The sequence below is a fragment of the Musca vetustissima genome, unplaced genomic scaffold (genome assembly GCF_032173495.1).
Source record: "Musca vetustissima isolate MV318-11 ecotype Yass unplaced genomic scaffold, APGP_CSIRO_Mvet_v1 utg25179, whole genome shotgun sequence".
Lineage (NCBI taxonomy): Eukaryota > Metazoa > Arthropoda > Insecta > Diptera > Muscidae > Musca > Musca vetustissima.
Window position 1 is genome coordinate 126,837 of NW_026873626.1, and position 6,526 is coordinate 133,362.

At 36.5% G+C, this 6,526-nt stretch overlaps 2 non-coding genes across 2 annotated transcripts; both read right to left on the bottom strand.

Moving 5' to 3' along the window:
* Positions 1 to 5,683: 5,683 nt before the first annotated feature.
* Positions 5,684 to 5,755, bottom strand: Trnam-cau (transfer RNA methionine (anticodon CAU)). The gene has a single exon. It is a non-coding gene; the product is annotated as a tRNA-Met (tRNA).
* Positions 5,756 to 6,061: 306 nt separating this feature from the next.
* Positions 6,062 to 6,128, bottom strand: Trnaa-ugc (transfer RNA alanine (anticodon UGC)). The gene has a single exon. It is a non-coding gene; the product is annotated as a tRNA-Ala (tRNA).
* Between the last annotated feature and the right edge of the window lie 398 nt (positions 6,129 to 6,526).

Below are 6,526 nucleotides of genomic sequence, written 5' to 3' on the forward strand. Positions count from 1 at the left end.
TGTGTCGGTCGGTGGTGGATGGACAGACAGACTGTCAGTCGTACAACCGTTATAGACACGATCAGCAAAACAACAACAAACCAACCACACTAACAACAAAGAATAAATGAGTGAACGAGGCGAACTGTGATCGCAAATAAAAAAAACAATTTAAAAATAAAATAAACAAAGAACAACAACAAATTCAGTACACATTAACCACAAACAAGACCAGCAGTGATGCCACAAATAGGAAGTTTTTATACCAAATTTTCATCGCAATATTTTGATAATTAGGGTTTTATACAAATTAATTAAAATTATATAATTTAATAAGGAATATTCCACGTTTTATGATAGAGCTATATTTTAACTAACTTAATTTGAACTAACTAAAATGTTTGGCGTTAAAAATTTAATATGTCGGTGCACGTTTTGGTATAGATTGGCACCACCAGTATTCAGTATTTTAGGTTCGAATTGGAAGTAATTTGTTATTCTGGACTATCATCGGTTTGCACAATATTGATTCCCTTTCCCCTATATCCCCTATATAATGACACCTCCCAAATTTCGGTGTTTTTCAACCCAATTGGCTGTAATTAAATATTTAGCATTCTCATAAATTGAAAACATTCCTTAACAAAAACTGTTAATATTGATTTAAGTTTCAGGTCTGCCTCATATAACGGTACCCACATTATTCGGCATTTTGGATTTGTTTTTCAATCGATTTGGCTATAGTTTGATATTTTAATTTTCAAATCTTCCTCCTTTTGATATAGCGTCCATATTAGAGGTTAAGGAGGCACACGGCAGTTAATTCGGTCCATGAACGTGAAGATCTAGATGAATGAATGGATCAAAAGGAACAGGAGCAAATATAAACGCCTGGAGCAAAAGGAACTACCGGACATATTGCCTAGAAGTCATAGAAAGATTTTCCAACCGATGGGACCACAATAATAATTTATTTTCCAGTATCTTGGTGGTTAACCAACTTCACCACAGACAATTTTCATTATAATTCCATATTATTTGCGGTATGACCAAGGTCCTAGCAAATTCTCAAACTAAGTGTCAGCTCTTGGGTGTTGCCTTGGCGTGGCTGATCATATGATACCCCATACAACTACCACTGACCGCTGGCCGAGTAACCCTTTGAGCACCGCTTTTTTATTTAAAAATCATAAAACAATTTTCTGTTCACAGATTTAAAGCAACTATCATAAATTGAATATGAACAAAAATTGGCATCGCTACATCCTTTCATTCGGGAGATACAGTACATTCTTTCTGAAAAGTAAAAAAAATCAAGAAAACCAAAAGATTTTTTATATGTGTCGTTCATAATCAGGTCTTGATATATGAAATCCAAAGAATATATATTTACTAGCTGCATAGTAAATATAAGCTCTAAAATATGTTATTGCCTGTGGGCAACATTGGACCACAAAGGATTAAATGTCAACAACTCAACTGCGGCATCATGACAGCTATTCGAATTCGCCTTCCTGGGGACAAATTCTGATGTCCGGTTTGTAATTGTGGCGGCTAGAGTGACAAACAAAAATATTTTTTCCGTCATTTCACCCCCTAAATATCATCTAACCGTCATCGAAAATTATAGGCGTCGTCCTTGACCATAATTAGAACCTCGTTCAAAATTTCCTAGCGATCAGCAGCCCTCTTGAGTGATAATGTAATACTAAAAAATATAATCGATATACAATCAACTTCTCGGGAGTTTTTGTCGAATATATTCGACATTTAAAAGTAGAACCTCGATCAAAATTTCCTAGCGATCAGCAGCCCTCTTGAGTGATAATGTAATACTAAAAAATATAATCGATATACAATCAACTTCTCGGGAGTTTTTGTCGAATATATTCGACATTTAAAAGTACTCTCTTTTTTTGGGATTTTTCGGTTATCCTATGTATCGTTACTATTGATGTTGTTGTTTTTGCTGAAAGACAGACGAATTTGTCAGAGGGTTAAAATGAAAATTGCTATTTTTTCTAAACTCTATGGCTATATATGATTTTAAATACAAAATTGTAGATTTTTATTTCGACATTTTTTTTTTTTGACACTGAAAGGGTTGAAATATACGCTATAGTATGCAAAATTTGCCATTTCACACGAAAGTCTTAGTCTATTTGATCCGCTAAATATTGAACGATCTTCACCAAAGCAGTCATGCTTATTCCGTGTCAGAATACTTTCTCTGTGTTAAATTTTGCGATGTTTGGGTCATAATTTTGACTTCTAGAGCGTCCACAAAAATAGATAAAAATAAAGTTTTTGGTCCATTTCATATATAATCAGCTGGACGAGAGGTTTTTAATTATTCACGATGTAATGGAAAAGAGTTGGGACATTTATAATAAATATGTGAATCTTGCAACACAGTGGACACCAGAAATACTAAATTGCAGCCATTTTTCAAGACATATGTTCGTAAAGTGTCCACCATTTATTTGCGATGAGGTTTTCAACCCCACTGGAATTATTTTATACTGCTGCGACTTCCGATGTCAAGCAATTCAAAAACATTTAACATCTAATATTTATAATTTTCGAAGGTGTCGTACACATCTCTATAATCGGATGGTACGCAAGGCGACAAGGCTCCGAAATATATAACCAAACTGCCCCAAAAAACTGAAATTTAGAGGATTATAATGTAAAAGTGGAACAATATTTGGTCTGTTTCTGTACTTTTTTAATAGTAAAGCTAGTAAAAGGTAGTAAAGCTGGTACGATCAGGAGTTTCGTAATGCTACTGATTTGAAAAACGCAGCGTATAGGGCAACCCTGCAGACAGTATCAACACGTAATGTGACGGAGAATTATCGGGTGAAAAGGAGAGAGGAGAAACGTATTTTCAGAAAAAAAAGAAAGAACAAGAAAAATCTAAGCGGGAGCAAATCGAGATGTAAAGGAGTCAGAATGAAGTCCGGAAATTTTACCAACGAGTAAAACACCAAACCGAAGGCTGTGGAGCAGGCACATCCTCCTGTAGAGATAAAGAAGGAAACCTGGTGGCAGATACAGACAGCGTGTTGAGGATCTGGAAGGAGCATTTCGAAAAGCTTCTGGTATCAAATAGTGGCGGTGAAGAAGATACCCCAGAACCAATATGATATGATGGTATAGAGTGTATACCACCTTACCAATATGAGGTCATAAAATCGATTAATCGGCTCAAGAACAACAAAGCAGCAGGAGCCGATGGGTTACCACTATTCAAGACTGGTAGCCAGATGCTGGTCAGGAGCATGCACCAGCTGATTAGCACAATTTGGGTAGATGAATGCATGCCCAATGATTGGAACCTCAGCATCCTGTGTCCCGTGCACAAAAAAGGAGACAAGACGATATGTGCCAACAATAGAGAAATAAGTCTCCTTCCCATCGCATATAAAGTGCTATCCAGTGTGCTGTGTGAACGATTGAAGCCTATGGTCAATGACATCATCGGATCATACCAATGCGGCTTCAGACCTGGCAAATCCACCATTGACCAGATTTTCACTCTGCGCCAAATCCTGGAAAAGACCAACGAAAAACACATCGACACATACCACCTATTTGTCGACTATAAAGCCGCATTCGACAGCCCTATCCGTTCAGAGGAGTTTAAAGCCATGTCTACGTTCGGCATTTCTGCAAAATTAATACGGCTATGCAGGATAACTTTAAGTGGCACAAGGTTAGCAGTTAAAGTAGGAAAGGACCTATCGGAGCCCTTCAATACCGAACGAGGATTCAGACAAGGTGACAGTTTGTCGTGTGATCTTTTTAACAACCTGCTGGAAAAGGTCATACGAGACGCAAAGGTGAACAGAAATGACACTCTGTAGACCAAACAACACATGTTACTCGCCTACGCCGATGACATCGATATAATGGGTCGAACATTGCGAGCGATAACAGCCACCTTTGAACATATTGAAAAGGAGTCTGCCAAAGTGGGTCTGGCAATAAACGGCGAGAAGACCAAGCTGATGGTATCAACTCGCTCTTGGGGTGTTTGAGAGAAAAATTCTCTGAAAGATCTACGGGCCGATCTGCATGACGTTGAATATCGGCGTCGAATGAACCACGAGCTTTATAATTTATACGCGGACATCGACATAGTCAGTCCTATTGAGCTGCAGCGACTACGGTGGCTAGGCCATGTTGTGCGGATGAATGAAAATGCCCCAGCTCAAAAGGCATATAAAAGCGAGCCTACTGATTGTTCCCGTAGAAGGGGAAGGCCACGAATTAGATGGAAAGACCAAGTAGAAAATAACATCTTGGAACGTGGTCTTCCAAATTGGTGGATTTGCGCACAAGACAGACGCGCTTGGAAATCTTTTTTAAGCTCGGCTTATGGAACAACCGTTCTGTAACAAGCCAGCTAAGTAAGTAAGTAAATAAAAAGGGAAACATTCAAAATCTCTCTGGGAGTACAAAATAATTTGAAAAGTTCGGGAACGCAAATCTAGTAAATATGCCAAAATTAGATGGCAATACTTCGAAATCAACATAATGGCCAAAAAGAAGTAGTCATTCCTGTTTACCATTTTTACTCGGTCAACATTCTCGAGTAAAAAGTTTACAGATAGAACGCTATTTTGTATTGTGCTCTCTTAAATTTGATTCAATGTTTTACCAGATTTGTGGGTTCAGGAACGGTTTTCGAGTAAAAAGTTGCAAAACTTGCAAATTAGTAGATTCTTTAACGGGACTATTGATAATATCTGGTAAGAATCCAAATACTAAACTACATCTAAATCGGTATAAAAACGTGCCCAAAAATCCTCTCTCGGTCCAACTGTGGACCGATATATATTTTCGGACATAGCTAAATCGACATAGAATTTTATTCCGATCGTAAATATATATAATGTAAAGGAATGCAATCGGAATGACAAATTTAACACACAATTCAGCTTCTGCTGAAGGGTATAGACCACGTTTTTAAATTAAGCATTATTTTTTGGCATTTAAATTTATTTTTATCAATATTATTTTTATCAATATTATTATTTTAATGTTGATTTTTTTCCAATTAACTCCTCTCCTCCTTGGCTCACGTCCTATTTGGTGTTAGAATGTTGAGAGCCATGTCTCTAATGTTGATTTAGCTGCAGTTTTTGTTTCGGCTGCATTTTTTTTAAATAATTTTAGATCACATAAAAATGTTATCTATCTACAAATGGCCGACCAAACATTAAATTGAAAATAATGGTCGAAAACGCCTAAAATGGTAACTCCAATTTTCTTATAACGCTGGCTGCATTTAAGCAGAAAAATCAAATGTTATTTCATTATTTACTTGTGACTAACAGTTACTGTTAGCGACCGTTTGAAATTGATGTTCGCCTAATAATTCGGTGCTGCAAAATATCCATTTTATTTTTGCTGGGCATCATCATCATTACCACAACTATTTTTTTCTTCGGGTACCCACTCATTTCGCATCAATTGCTTTTTTACCCAACACTGTTTATTTGGGAGACTTTTTTGGTATGGGATCATCTCGAAGTGCAGTTGTTCTCATGAAATAAAAAAATAATTGAATCCTCTTTGTTTTTTTCCATTGAAAACAAAGTACGACGCATATAAATGAATAAGACGGTTTTCCTAAACCTATAAAAATTATATACAATTTATAGAACAAAAAAATTATCATTTCGAATAACTTACTTAGCAGAGCAAGGTTTCGATCCTCGGACCTCTGGGTTATGGGCCCAGCACGCTTCCACTGCGCCACTCTGCTTGTTATACACGTTGGGACAAATGTTTCACAACAGCGGAGGCTCAGCACACAATGCTATGTATGAGTCACATTGCAATATACGAGTCGCATTGATAACTAACTAGCGAATCAGGGTTGAAATGTCATGTGAAAAGGGAAAACAACCACAAATGCTTACGAAGTAAATTTATGCATTTGTATGGCAATGAAAACATTGACGTAAATTATATGCGTATTTTTTTATTTTGTAAACTACTTTATTCCATGTAACAATTTCTGTGAAGTTAAATCCAAGTTTTATTTTTTCATAAATAACAAAAAATCACTTGGAGATGCCGGGGATCGAACCCGGGGCCTTTCACATGCAAAGCGAACGCTCTACCACTGAGCTAACGTGTACTAACATTATTGCAAAATAATTACACGAAGGTAAATGGCCATTGCTTATTGTTATTGAGAATGCAGGCCAAAAAGGTGGTGAGTTTTGCCATTTGATTGTTTAACAGGGTTACCAATGAGCTTAAATAAAGTTTTTATAGGGGAATATTTTTGTGTGTTAGCTGAGGAAATTATTTTTGCAAAGTGCGGCAATAATGGTAAGGCATTGATAACCACAAGGTGGTTTTTACTTCAATTAATGTACATAGTACATATTGTAAGCTAGATACTCAGGTATGTACAAAAGTGACAGTTAAGGAAAACTATCTAAAAATACATGCTCTTTATGGACTCCTAAAAATTAATAAAAATCCTCGCATTATAAGGCTCCTGAAAAATATTCTTTAAAAAGCA